Below are 14927 nucleotides of genomic sequence, written 5' to 3' on the forward strand. Positions count from 1 at the left end.
CCAGGCCCCAGCCCAGTGGTTGGTCCTGGCACAGCCCAGGCCAAAGCAATGGGACCCTTCCGCGGTGTACCTGGAGCAGAGGCCTTCCTTGGGGAAGAGGTGGTGTCTGGTGTCTTCCAGGAAACCGGACGGAGCCCGTGGTGACCTCTGGTGACCCTGTTCCCAACGCTCGGGATCCAGAGGCAGCCTGACTCGGGCTGTCATGGATATGCTGGCAAAAGACGGTGTCTGCATTCTAAATCATGGAAAAGCCCATAGGAGAGATAAGTGACTCCGGACTCAAGATATTCAGATGAGTCTGTTGCTTCACATTTTGCCCTTGTCACTGTTTTTTGATGAAGACATCAAAAAAACGCTTTAAGGATTCAGAGAAAAAAAACCCTTTCCTAAAGAAAAGAGTAAAATTTTCGGAAGAAAAGCTGACAGGCGCTCTATTAGATGAAAAAACATGTTCTGTGGGCCGAGAACAAGTAAATAAGGCCTATCATGCATACTGAGAGGTTTGCATTGATAGAGATAATTTAAAGAGAAAATTGGATAAAATGAACAAAGACAACCTGAATGTTTGAAAGTATTGAATGAACAGCAGCAGTCTAAAGAGGTAGAAGTCCTCAGGCTAAGAACAGAGATGGAAACACTGCAGGTGATAAGGAATTTAAATCCACCTTCATCAAACTGGGAGGTGGAAAAGCTGAGTTGGGACCTGAAGATCCATGGCTTGGAACAAGAACTAGAACCGATGAAAAAAGAATGTAACTCTCTCAGAATAGAGCCTCAAAAAGCCAAACAAACACATCCATCTCAGGAAGACAATCTGCAGAGCAGAGCTCTCCAAAGACTAAGCATTTCAAGTGATGAAATGCAAAATGCATACTGGGAGCTGAAGGGAGAAATGTCTAATTTGCATCTGGTGACTCAAGTACAGATTGAACTGAAAACCCCAACTGCCATCAAGAAAGCCTGTGCCCCGTAGGATTCCCGTAAGACCTTGGCAAAGACAGCACACAACTGCACTTGACGAATTTCACTGCAACAAACAAAAGACACCCCCCTCTCTCACCATAGGCAAAACTCTTTGTCTTACCACAGCTTCCCCTTTACCAGGAGATGGAAAGGTTTTATCAGAGAAAGCAGTTCCCCATCATGCACAGATAATGAGAGACCCATTCCTCATGACTGCACAAACTTTCAGGAACATTACTCACATGGCAGAAATTCCCTGGAAGATAATTCCCAAGCCCTCCTAAATCAAGTGAGACAGCATTTGGGGAGACTAACAATGAAACGTTGCCTTTACCCATCCTGCCACCACCGCATAACTTGGATCAACATAATCAAATCTGCCTTTATAAGAATGAATTCTGAAGAGATCTGTGACTTGGTCATGAAGTTGCTGCACCTCCCCCAAGGCACTCTTGAGAAATTCTTTAATAAACTGAAAGCGGGATTTGATTACACTTTTGCCAAGTTCCTCAATGTACACGTTTGCACATACTGTAACGTATTATGTAGTTGATTTTCCAATAGGAGAGACCAACCCTTCATCTTCATATTCTGCCTAACAATCAGATATATATTACTAACAAATTAATAAACTTGTTTCAAAAGGACAAAAAATAATAACAAAATGAGCTTTCTATTCTTATACTTTAGAAAATTAAAAGTTTAAGATATGTTCTATGCTATTAATTTTTCAATCTAAAATTACAAAAGTGGTACTGTCATAAGGTCACATGAAAATTCTACTGCAAAAAATAACGGAAACTATGCTACTGTCTGTATTACGACTGAGACATTTCTTTATTCATATGGACAACAAAGGTTTCAGAAAATCTTTGATTTGAGGAATAAAAAAATCAATATATGGCCCTGGCCGGTTTTTCTCAGTGGTTAGAGCATCAGCCCTTTGACGTAAGGGTTGCAGGTTTGATTCCTGGTCTGGGGCACCTACCAGGGTCGCAGGTTTGCTCCCAGCCCCCAGTAGGGTTGTATGAGGGAGGCAACCATTAGATATTTCTCTCTCACATGGATGTTTCTTTTCTCTCTCCCCTCCTTCCTCCCTCCTACTCTCTCTGAAAAGCAATGGAAAAAGTATCCTCAGGTGAGGATAAATAACAGTAACAAAAATCAATATATAATTCTGTAATTGTAATAACCTTGTTTTCTTTCTAGAAATTAGAGCTACATTTGAAAACAAACAATTATAATTATAGTCTACTTAATAATGAAATGTGTGGGAATACTTCCAATTATATTAAAAGTGTCCTGATCTAGAGTGTTCTTAATAAAACTTTTCTTAAAAAAGGTATCTTTTCACTCAATGCCTGAAACAGGGTTTAAAATAGTATACTAAGCATTAAACACTGTGGTGATCATTATCATGTGATACCCAATACCAAATTTCAGGTGTGAAGACAAATTTGATGACTAACATGTTCCTCAGTATTTTTGGAGGCTGTTTCTATTAACACTTATGACAATAGCATGACAGACAGGCCTTATTAAATGGATAATGTGGCAATATTACTAGACAGACTTTGTAAAATAAATAGCTCGATACTAGATAAAGACCAAGGCCTTTATTGAATCAATTTTATGTCAGCATTAATAAAATAGGTATTATGTGACTCACACTTTTAAACAACTTGAATTAAGAAACTACCCATGGAACATTATTCTCTGTTCCCCCAAAAGCTCCTTTCCTAAATATTTACTTCTGTGATGTTTATGCTTATTTCTAGGTGAGGACTTTGTCCAGACAGTGGAAGGAGCTTGAAGTTCCAACATTAATAAGGAGAACACATCTGCCATGTTATTCCTATTGTGTCATTTTCAACAATATAAAAAGGTGAAAAAAGTATATACATTAAAACAATGTATCAGCAACATTCAAATCAAAGGATTTGTCATTAAAAGGATTTTTCTCAGAACTGGTAGTTCCCAAACTCTCTCCCATAGGAATCTGTTTCCCCTGTGGACACCTGCAGGATTGCAGAGCTTCAGAGTCTCCATCCCCCCTTAGTTAGGCAGCTCGATTTGTCTGCATTATATAAAACATTTTCATGCAAATTCTAAAAATAAAATTTCTAGTCTAAAAAAATATTTAAGGTATGAAAATCACTTATTTTTTAAAATTTTTTATCAAGCATATATATGTCATAATTCATGGAAAGTTCCATAGATTTCTGCTTTCATACAAAAAGCATAGTGAAGGTAAATATGAACAAACTGGAAGAAACCAAGATAGCGGCATAGGTAAACACCAGAAATTGCTGCCTTGCACAACCACTTCAAAAATACAACTAAAAGACAAAATGGACATCATCCAGAACCACAGGAAGGCTGGCTGAGTGGAAATTCTACAACTAGAAGGAAAGAGAAAAGCACACTGAGATTCAGAGGAGGTGCGGAAGTAAAGTGCAGAGGTACGGAGGCACACTCGAAAAGGTCAGGCAACTGAGGACATGGTTGTCTTTTTTAATCGGGAGAAAGTCACAAGCTCCCAATGCTCTGAACTCCACTTCTGGGCGAGTCTTTGGGGACCCGGATTCATACAGGGAGAAACTGGACTGTCTGCATCGGTTGGAACTCGAGGGCGACTGTCTCTCAGAGGTGACTGAAGTGATTACCGTGGGACACTGAGACGTGGTGCCTCTTAGAGTAGGACTGAGTAGCAGCCATAGCTGCTTGCTCCACCCTGTTGAACCCCCGAGACCCTGCCCCACCCAAGCTGTGTGCAGAGGCATTTGCATATGAAAGGCCTAGCCCTTTGCAACCTGAAAATTACCTAACAAACTGCAGCTTGGTCAGAGAGACCCAGAACTTCCAAAAGAAGGCCCAAGGCCCCACAGAAGCTTGCATTGTTTCACAGCTGGGCCTCATCTGGGCACCTCCAAACCCCAAACAAAGAAGAGGAATCTGCAGATCTCTCCATAGCTCCTGCTGGGTAGCCTCAGGAAGAGGCTAAATTAGCACCTCCTTAGAGATCCAAGAGCCAGTGTACCCAGTGCTCAGATTGGGAGCATCCAGATTACAACTCCTCAGATCCATAAGGGACACACTCAGGGGGCAGACTCAGTGAGCACCAAAGCCCCACTGAAGCAAGTCTTGTCCCAGAGGGGTGTCTCAAGCACAGAAGTTCTCCCACCGCAGACACAGCTGATTCTCACAGCCAACTGGCCTGGAGGTCAATTCCTCCAAGTAATATCTACAACAATTAAGGCTTAACTACAACAAGACAGTGCACAAAACCCAGAAAGGGGTGCACCAAGAGTGTCCATCTCAGGTAACTGGGGAGGCTGAGCCACTGGGCCCTATAGGACACCTAGCACAGAAAGCCACTCTATCAACACAGGGAAGCATAAAAAATGCGGAGACAAAGAAACAGGTCACAAATGACAGAAATGGTGGAAAGCAAACGACTGGATATAGAGTTCAAAACCATGGTTATAAGGTTACTCAAGAATCTTCTAGAAAGTGCCAATAAATTTAGTGAGACCCTCAAGAAATCTAGTGAGACCCTCGAGGTTATGAAAAAGGACCAACTAGAAATTAAGCATACACTGACTGAAATAAAGAATATTATACGGAGTTCCAACAGCAGACTAGAGGATTGCAAGAATCAAGTCAAGGATTAGAAATACAAAGAAGCAAAAAACACCCAACCGGAAAAACAAACAAAAAAAAGAATCCAAAAATATGAAGATAGTGTAAGGAGCCTCTGGGACAACTTCAAGCGTACCAACATCTGAATTATGGGGTTGCCAGAAGAAGAGAGAGAGAAAGATATTGAAACCCTATTTGAAGATATCATGACCGAAAATTTCCCCTACCTGGTGAAAGAAATAGACTTACAAGTCCAGGAAGCACAGAGAACCCCAAACAAAAGGAATCAAAGAGGACCACACCAAGACACATCATAATTAAAATGCCAAGAGCAAAAGACAGAGATAGAATCTTAAAAGCAAGAGAAAAACCGTCAGTTACCTAAGAGGGAGTACCCATATGACTCTCAGCTGATTTCTCAACAGAAACTATGCAGGCCAGAAGGGAGTAGCAAGAAATATTCAAAGTGATGAATAGCAAGAACCTACAACCAAGATTACTTTACCCAGAAAAGCTATCATTCAGAATTGAAGGTCAGATAAAAAGTTTCACAGACAAGAAAAAGTTAAAGGAGTTCATCACCACCAAACCAGTATTATATGAAATGCTGAAAGGTATCCTTTAAGAAGAGGAAGAAGAAGAAAAAGGTAAAGATACAAATTATGAACAACAAATATGCATCCGTCAACAAATGAATCTAAGAATCAAGTGAATAAATAATCTGATGAACCGAATAAATGGTGAATATAATGGAATCAGGGGCATAGAAAGGGAGTGGACTGACAATTCTTGGAGGGAAAGGGGTGTGGGGGGTGTGGGAAGAGACTGTACAAAAATTGTACACCTATGGATGTGGACAGTGGTGGGGGGTAAGGGCAGAGAGTGGGGTGGGAACTGGGTGGAGGAGAGCTATGGGGGGACAAAAGAGGAACAAATGTAATAATCTGAACAATAAATATTTAATTAAAAAATATTGTAATAATTATGTATGGTGCCAGGGGGTGCCAGACTTATGGGGTGATCACTTTATAAGTTATATAAATGTCTAATCACTATGTTGTACACCTGAAACTAATATAATATTCAATGTGAAATGTAATTTAAAAATAAAGTCACAAAAACATCAAAAAAATATGCACAAACTGCTAGGATTTGGAATTGGTATATCTTCCCTCATGCTCTGTTTCTTTCTTGTATTTCTTGCTAATGTCAGTTTGTCTATCATTAGCAGCTAGTCTTTTCTACCTCCCCTTAATTGTCATTTCTAATATGTTAGTAATTGAGAAACCAGATAAGCAAACTTTGAAACTTTGGCTCCAAATACACAATTCTGCTTGAAGGCTTTAATGTCCCCTGAATAAACTGCACAATATTTAATGTTTTTATTTTGTGGCAGCTCTTTTGGTTACTCAGAGTTTCATTTACTTTCTGGTTCCTGTCTCTCTTTTGGACAGTGGAGGACTTGTTGCAGGCATATAAGCATAACCAATGAAAATCATTGACTTAGTCCAAGTTCCTAATTTGTCCTAAGAGGCAACAAAAGCTCAGAGAGATTACAGGTTGCCTGAGGTCAGAAAACCAATTAGCTGCAGGCCCAAAGTGGGCTCTAAGGCCTAAGGTTCTGTGCCAGCTCCATTCTCATATTTATGGAAAAATAAACAAAACTTTAACTATAACTCAGAGAAAATGAATCTGTAAAACTGTCATGTAGCTCAATAACGTTTTAGCATGAGACACAAAATAATAGCGTTGTAACTCAACTATCAATTTTTAAGCAATGAGTAAAAATATAGGAACAGAAATTAATATCATATATCCTATTTGTAGTAGTCATTACACTCAATTTATAAAGCACAGATTATTTAGCCACAGGACAAGAAACGTGAAGGAGAAAATCTTTAGTTAAATTAAGGAAATTCTTCCTTAAAGGAACTATCCATTCCCTCCAAATAAAACTTGGTTTACCAAAATCAACCAACAAATGAATTATCTGTGTTGGGGGTTATCTATAGCAAAATTTAAAACACAAAACAGATTTCTCTTTACTGTTTGGCATACTTCTGCCCAACCTCTTTCATCCTTAGTTGGTCTGTACACAAGACATGAACTTAATTTCCATTATGACTTAACCCCATCAGAAATCATAGGAGCACCTTCACTTCTCTGCCCTCCAGTCTCCACAGGAGGCCTTAGGCTCTCTCCACCTTCCTCACGAGGGGACAGAAGAGTTGCCTGATGTGTGCACTTGAGAGAAGGAACTGAGGATGCTTGCTTAGCTCAAAGCACTTCTTTGAAAAGACATGGCTGCCCACAGTCACATGAACTTGGGTCTGCTCTCATCTCTGCAGGAAGCAGCCTGCCCAGGGACAGGTGTCAGGTATTTCTTCCCTCCACTCACAACTGGGTGTGAAACTGCCTGATTTGGGATGAGTGTTCAGAAGCCCTGTGACCCCACATCTAAACCACATTTTCCAATTCCTTACTATGTGTGAGTAACCAAGCTAGTAAGTCCATCTCCATCTGCCTGACGCTATGATCCAATCTCAAAAAGGAAGCAGGGCTGTCATTTGCCATCTACTCCAGCACAGCTCCAACAAGAAAGATGACTACTCTACACTTACAGAAATGTCTTCTCCTTCCTTGACTTTATACTTAATGTACATTGTTCAAATCAACCCCCTTTTAAAGAAGGAAAAGTTATATTTTTGAAAGAAAAATGCAGAGAAGCCAACAACAACAGCAAAACACAAAAAATGCAAAATATATGCTCATTCATTTAACACTAATTTATTGATAGGCTACCATTCTATTACATTTGATATTACAGGTTGAAAAATAATGTTGCCTTCTCTTTTTGAGACCAATTGATACACATATACAAATGACACACACATCTACATTCCCAGGTGTGATATATGGTCAGTAACTATTGATATTTTTAAGTTAAATTTTGGTATCATCCTTATTTTAAATGTTATAAAAATAAATGTAATATAAACATAATAAAATCAAGTACATTCGCACATTTAAACTATAGCAATTCATTATCTAATTGTAAAAAGGTTAATGTGAGAAGGAAATACATTATCAGTTTGTAAATATCAAAAACATGTATTTTATTGCAGAAAAAAAAGAACCAAGGAAAAATTTGCTAATCAAGGAGCTGAAAAGTTAAGTACAGAGAAAAATGAATGGAAAAAAAGCATAGAAAGAAGTTGAGCAACTATCGGTTGCCTTTAAAAGATAAAACGACTACAGGGCAATTGTGTAAGTGGACAAAATAAAGTGAAGACATGAGGAATTATATAGAGCATATAATTGATGTGATAAACAAGTTTGTTAAGCTCTGTTTCTGCCTTCTGAGAAACCAGCATCACCACTGTGAGAGTTTGAAAGAGGTAAAATTCAGAGTAGAAAGGCACTGCCTTGTTGATGTAAACATGTGGTCTGTGTTTCGTGGGGAAGCACTGAGACCAATATTTTGTGGAGACACAATGTTCTGTCTGCCATGTACAAAGCTAAAGTCTTAGGAATAGTAACTGTTTTAGCTTTCATGTATTTGTATAGCAAGAGTTGTTAACTGAATACACATTTGAGAAATAGAAAAAATTATTTACATAAATTATTAGAGTTCTAATGTTTTCTGAAAGTCTTAGAAATGAACCAAAAGTCCAAAATCAATCAATGTAAAATTGAGTCTCCCTATTTAACACAGATTGAAAGGACAATGAGGAACTACGTGAAATGCATTGTGTTAGGAACACAAATATTGAAAAACAGTTGAATATAAAAAATTTTGAAATCAGAGAATTCTATCTGTTATAAAATTGTTGGGAATAAATTTTTAAGTTTTCAGTTCTAAGAAAACAATTCCAAGTGCAAGAAAATGCAGTGATACATCTGTTCAAGCTAATTTTAACTTTTGTAATTTATCATAATAAACTAAATAACAGAGTTAAATAAAACTGTGAAATCATTTCTGATGTATTTTACAAACATCCAGAATTAAACTAGAATGTGAAAACTAATGGTAAGAATTAACAAATCAGATAAGTAGCAAGCTATACCAGTACAATGGAATCAATTGGGCAAGGCTCACCTCCATGTAATGACGACAAAGGCAACAAATCTAAATATCATGAACGTGAAGAGAACTGAAATCACAGATTGGAGCGATACTTGGGTGGGGGGGTGGCAGGCAGGGGGTGGGGGGAAACCTCAGCTCCACCTGCACCCTCTCCAATCTGGGAGCCCTCAGGGGAGCCCTCTCTAATCCGGGAGTTTCTGTCTGTCTTTGCAATCATATGAGCGAAATGTCTGAGACCCCCAATCCAGTTTGGTTTGTTGCTCACAGATTAATAGAGGCTTTTTTTTTTTCTTTGCTTCATTGGTGATTTCCAGGAAGTTTTAGGATATCTTCCCTTTAATTTTTCCTAGACACTCTGATTTTACATATGTCTCTCACTTTTGCTTTCCCTCCATCCCCAACCTCAACAGTAACTTGCTCTAGGCTCACTTTGCTCTAGTGTAGCGGTTCTCAACCTGTGGGTTGCGACCCCTTTGGCGGTCGAACGACCCTTTCACAGGGGTCGCCTAAGACCATCCTGCATACCAGATATTTACATTACAATTCATAACAGTAGCAACATTACAGTTATGAAGTAGCAACGAAAATAATTTTGTGGCTCTCTCTGCTTCCTGCTGCTGCGTCGGCAAGGTGGGGGAGCCGAGCTAGCTCGAATAAAGACTCTTATGCTTTTGCATCGGACTGGCTGGCTCCCTGATGTGGTTTCTTGGGGATCCTGAAATCTGGGCATAACAAAATGAGCTCATAAGGATTTATTTAAAAATTGACTGATTTACCTTTCATTGAAAATCTATGATATGTTCTAAATACACACCAGTAATATTGTATTCATTACTATCAGAATCATTTTTATATCTAGAAAATTAATTATTTACATTGATTTTAAGTTCAAAGCTATAATATGAAAGATTAAGAATCTTCCACAAAATGTTTTTTTCTCTGTTAGTGTTTAATGAAGTCCAAACAGTTCAATAAACATTTGCTAAAGTGAATGAAAAAAAAAAGAAAATAATTTTGTGGTTGGGTCACAGCATGAGGAACTGTATTTAAAGGGCCAGCAGGTTGAGAACTACTGCTCTAGTCTCTAGAAGAACTAGGATTCCTAGCATTCCTGGTGTTCCCTGCACTCTGGGCTTCCACTTCAGGTCCTGGGGCTGCCACCAAAACTACTATTCCCAGAATTCCTGGTGCTCCCCAGGTTCTGGGTTTTCCCCAACTGAGGGAGCCACATCCCCCCAAGCTGCGGGCTCCCCAGTAATTTGCTCTGTGTATGCAAATTACCCACCAACTTTGTCAGGTTAATTTGCATACTCACTCTTCATTGACTGGTGGGCGTGGCTGGTGGTGGTGGCTTGTGAGCAGGGCTTTCGCTTAGCAGAGGAATGACTAATTTGCATGTTTCCCTTTTATTATATAAGACTAGTAGCCCGATGCACAAAATTCATGCACTGGGATGGGGTGGGGGGAAAGGGGCTCCTCAGTCTGGCCTTCACCCTCTCCAATCTGAGACCCCTCAGGAAATGTCCATATGTCCTGTTTATGCCCACACTTTTAACAGATAACAGCTCCATTGTTGTTTCTTTCTTATGCTTAAAACCATTGGAATTAGTAGGTATTCAAAGTGTGTATACATTTTGGGGGGACACCCTGTATATCTCTAGTCAGCAGTGAAAGAAACTAACAGCAGATTTGGAAACCCCAGGCAGGGAACCTTGCTCACTCCCCACATGTCTCCCCACTCACTTTCCACCTTCGTGGGCAGCAGGAGAATCAACGTTTTCTCTCATTAATTCGGAAAAGCACGTCCTGTCATCTGCTGCCTGGCAGGAGTGCACTAGGCCCCAAGCAAGCGAGGCTCCCTCAGGGCAGCCTTCGCTTATGGGTGCTGGCACCCAAAGTGCACATTCCTCCTCTATAGTCGCCCCGACTATCCCACTGTTTCACTGAGAGGACGGAATTCCTCTCTGCCTCTGGGTTCTTGATCTTGAACGCTGACCGAAGGCACCTCAGCTAGGGCGGCCCGTGCCCACCAGGTGTGTCTGTCTGCACCTGCTCCTGCCTCAGCACCTGCATTAACCATGCCCCAGAGGTGATCTCATAGCTGCACTGGACTCCATGGGAACAGGGCATCACCACTCCGCCCTCTCACTGTCATCTCACAGGCGCCCGCCCTCAGCACCCAGAATACCCAGACACTCTCCAAAGGACGTGAGTGCATCAGCGGGGATGTGTGCACATCCTGTGGGGGTGTTAGGCATGCCAGGTTGATGGAAGTGCGGTGGAGAGGGGGGGGAACATGTGCACGCCTTGATTTGCAACTGTTGCAGGCGTGGGAGGGTGACAGTGTGCTGGGGGATGTGCACGCCAGGGGGGGGATGTGCACATGGGAGGCCTCTGGCTTTGCAGATCCACAAACCCCTGTGGTGTGGCCAGGAGGACATCAGTTTGGCCCGCAGCAGTGGCTGTCCCTGCGATCCTGCACCTTCTGGGCCAGGATGCGGATCTTGCATAGCCCCTCCTGGGGGCCTGTGGGCGCTACTTCAGCTCAGCCTGTAGGGTCCGCTTGGCGCACTCACAGCTGTCACCACCGCCATGTGTGGAGTACAGGCCGCCCAGCAGGGTCACAGATGTCACCACCGCCATGTGTGGAGTACAGGCCGCCCTTCGCCTGCCTGTCTCCCCTGTCCGGAGGCTCTTTGCGCTGCTCACCTGCCCAGAGTGACTGGGGCTGGGCGGAAGCCAGGCGTCCTGCCCTGATCTGGGTTCCAGGACCACGGACAGCCTCAAGCACTGATCCCTGCAAGGGTCACGGATCCGGGTCCCAAGACTTCGGACAGCCTTGCCCCCTGCCGCCCGCCTTCAGTATGCAAATTAGCCGCCATCTTGTTGCTTCAGAGTGGGGGTCCCCACTGGGGTGCCTGGCCAGCCTGGATGAGGGGATGATGGCTGTTTGCAGCTGGTCACATCCCCTTCAGGGTGGGGGTCCCCACTGGGGTGCCTGGCCAGTCTGGGTGAGGGGCTGAGGGCCATTTTCAGGCTGGTGGGCGACTGAAGCTCCCAACCTCTCCTTTTTTTTTCTTCTGGGATTTTTTTACCTTCTATGGCTGTCACTGGAGCTGAGAGACAGCTTTAGCTCTGAGGCTTGGCTCCAGTTTGCGGCCTCAGCTGCTGAAAGCAGGAATCTAGGGTTTGTTTGGTTCTATAATTGCAACATTGTTTCAGTCCTGCTGCTTCAGCTCTGATGGCAGAAAGCAGGTTTCTGGGTTTTCTTTAGCTTCTATAATTGCAACAGTGTTTCTTAAACTGCAGCTCAGAGGCCGGCAAGGCAGGCGGGAACCTTGGCTTCCTCCATCATTGGAGCACAAGCCTCCTGTTCGCTTCAGCTGCTTGGCTGCCGGCCACCATCTTGGTTGGCAGTTAATTTGCATATCACCCTGATTAGCCAATGGGAAGCATGTCGGAAGTACGGTTAATCACCATGTTTGTCTATTATTAGATAGGATTGTCCTTAAAGTTAGAAAAACAATGCCGAATAAGACAGAGCACTACAGTAGGAATAGTTCAAAATGTTTAAAGTTTGAAAATAAAGTGGATTGATAAAAAAATTCAATATTGATGCATTTGTAATATTTATTCTTTAGAATCATAACTCAATAATCTTTAGAAGTCTGTTTGTTTTATAATGCCCTATCCCCAAACCCACCCCTTTCTGTTATTTTAGTCATGTTACCATCTCTCATAGAATTAGTTGTTTTCCTAATGGCAATAATTACCTTCCCAGTGACTCTACAAGGCACCTTCTTTCCACAAGTCTAAGAATTTTGTAAACCCCAACTGCTATAGAAATTTGGCGACCTATCTCTATATCTTGATAGATTGGTGCTTCAGACTCTCTCTTCCTGAGTCTAGCATGATTTGGCAAACCAATGCCCCTCAGGGAAACTATGTATACCTTGAAACTACAATGTTAAGTTTAAAATCAACTATTTTTTTCAATTTATATAGAAATACTAAGAGTAAGCACCTCATTCCTCCCAAAATATGAAACAAAAACATTTCCATAAATATCTTCCCTTGCATTGCTTCTGCATTTACATTCTTTCCCCTCTTCATTTTGCAAAATGAGACATTTTCTGATTTTCTGGTGAGGACATTTCAAGTCTGCATCATAGTTTTGCTTAACAATTTACAAAAGCATTTGATTTTTTTTTGTACCAGTAGCCCAGTTTTACAAATTTGTAACAACTGAGACTGTATTTGGCCTAAAGGCTGTCTAGAAATTCTTAGCTTTGCTCTTCTATGTTGTGTTATGATGAAGCAAACTAAGAAAAAGAGGTTGAAGTCTCATTTAGCACAGGCCTGTGCTACCTTTCCTTGCATGAAAAACACCATAAAAAATAATTAAAACAATAAACCATCGTGCATTGATTAAAATGGGTATTCAGTGTGTGACGTCAGCATCATGACAAAGTGTGTCTCCTCTTAAATCTACAACAAGTGGAACATCTAGAACCCAACAAAGGCACCTCTACTCACCATGATAGTGGGTGTCTTGGGATGTGCAGGAGAGGCAGGATGGAGAGAGGAGCAGGGACAGGCCCCTACTGCAGTTCTCCAAGGACATGGCTGAACTTACAGCCCTTGCAAACACAGTACTGGTGGGGGAGGCAGGGTGCAGTGCCCACACCACTGCCCAGTAGGAGTCCCTCTCCTCCCCAAATCCAGATCCCTCCCCAGCTGCAGCTGTGCTCACACCACCACAGACCAGTAGCAGCAGCAGAGCCAAGTTTCCAGCCTCCAGGACACAGCACAGTGCTGCCAGTGGCCAAAGGGAATGAGGCAGCAGCTCAGTGGGCTCACAAACTGGCTCCCCTCAACTGGCCACACCCACACCTACCACCATGGGGTGCCCTGAGGCCCAGGCGACCAGGATAGAGCACTGGCACCCACCACCCTAGTTACCCAGGCTGCCTCTCCCATGTCCAAGGGTAAGCCTCAAACACCTTGACTCACTGCACACCCTCCCCAAGCTTCAGTAGTACAGGTAAGAGAAAAGAAAAACTGCACTATAAGACCATCTACTGGAAAACAAAAGAAAGACCTGAAATTATCAACCTGCTGAATTGTGAAAATCACAACATTCCTAAGAAAAGTGTTCAGCACTTCAAATGTGCCACAGAGGAACAACCCATCAAGCAGCCTGGACCACCATAGTAACACTAACACAGAAAGAAAATGATAATTCTCCAGAAGGAAACTCAGAATACTGGACGATTGTGATCTAAATGAACAGAGAAATCAAAATAGCAAAATAGTCATGAAGGAACTCAGCGAGATACAAGAAAACTCAAAATCAGTTCAACAAGCTCAGGAATGAAATGAATGAACAGAAGGAGTACTTTACCAAACAGATGAGAAGGATAAAAAAGAACCAAACAGAAATTCTGCTGCTGAAGAAGTCAATAATAAGATGAAGAAGGAATATTTTAATAGCACTGATACACAATGAAAGCTAGTTGCTATTTCAAGACTCCCTATCATTGCCATCTTAGTCATCAATCATTCAAGTGCTGTCCAGATAAACAGACATAAGTACACTTAATTTAAAAATTCAAATATTAATACATAAATTTAAAAATAAAAATTCAAATATTTGCTAAATTTAACTATTTTATGAATGACAGCTGCTCAGCAAGACATTTTACAACAATTGGAATAAAAATGTTGAAGTAAATAGCAATTAACACTGCCCTTTGACCTAAGAAGATGACAAACATTTTCACTTAAAGAGAGAAATTTAACCTTTTAGTGCTACAAGTTATTTAATTCATTAAAATGATTTATCTCCATTTCATTTAAGTAGCAAACATCCATAAATGGTTAGATATTTAAATGTCAATCATTCATTTATGGTTAGGGGTGGAAAAGTTAGGGTTCAGCAAAACTTAAAAATGGTCATGAGCCATCACCAATTTAAAATCCATTAGAAAGTAAGCCAAAGCATCTCCAAGTACACCACTGGTTATTAAACAAGAATATATAATTTCTAAAATCAAATTGACATGCAGCTTTTTAAGAAGTTTAAAATGTGTCACTTTAGGCATAGTAATTGAATATAGTTAATGATAGGTATCTCTTGCAAATGAGAGATCCAGGGACTTAAAAGTGATTATAAAATTTCTGTCTCCTTTACATTAGCACAATAATTAAGACTTTTTATTAGTGTGTACTAGTC

General features: G+C 41.2%; 1 pseudogene; it reads left to right on the forward strand.

Moving 5' to 3' along the window:
- Positions 1–202: 202 nt before the first annotated feature.
- Positions 203–1365, forward strand: LOC102430096 (annotated as a pseudogene).
- The last annotated feature ends 13562 nt before the right edge of the window (positions 1366–14927 follow it).

This window comes from Myotis lucifugus, unplaced genomic scaffold (genome assembly GCF_000147115.1).
Source record: "Myotis lucifugus unplaced genomic scaffold, Myoluc2.0 scaffold_1275, whole genome shotgun sequence".
Classification (NCBI taxonomy): Eukaryota; Metazoa; Chordata; class Mammalia; order Chiroptera; family Vespertilionidae; genus Myotis; species Myotis lucifugus.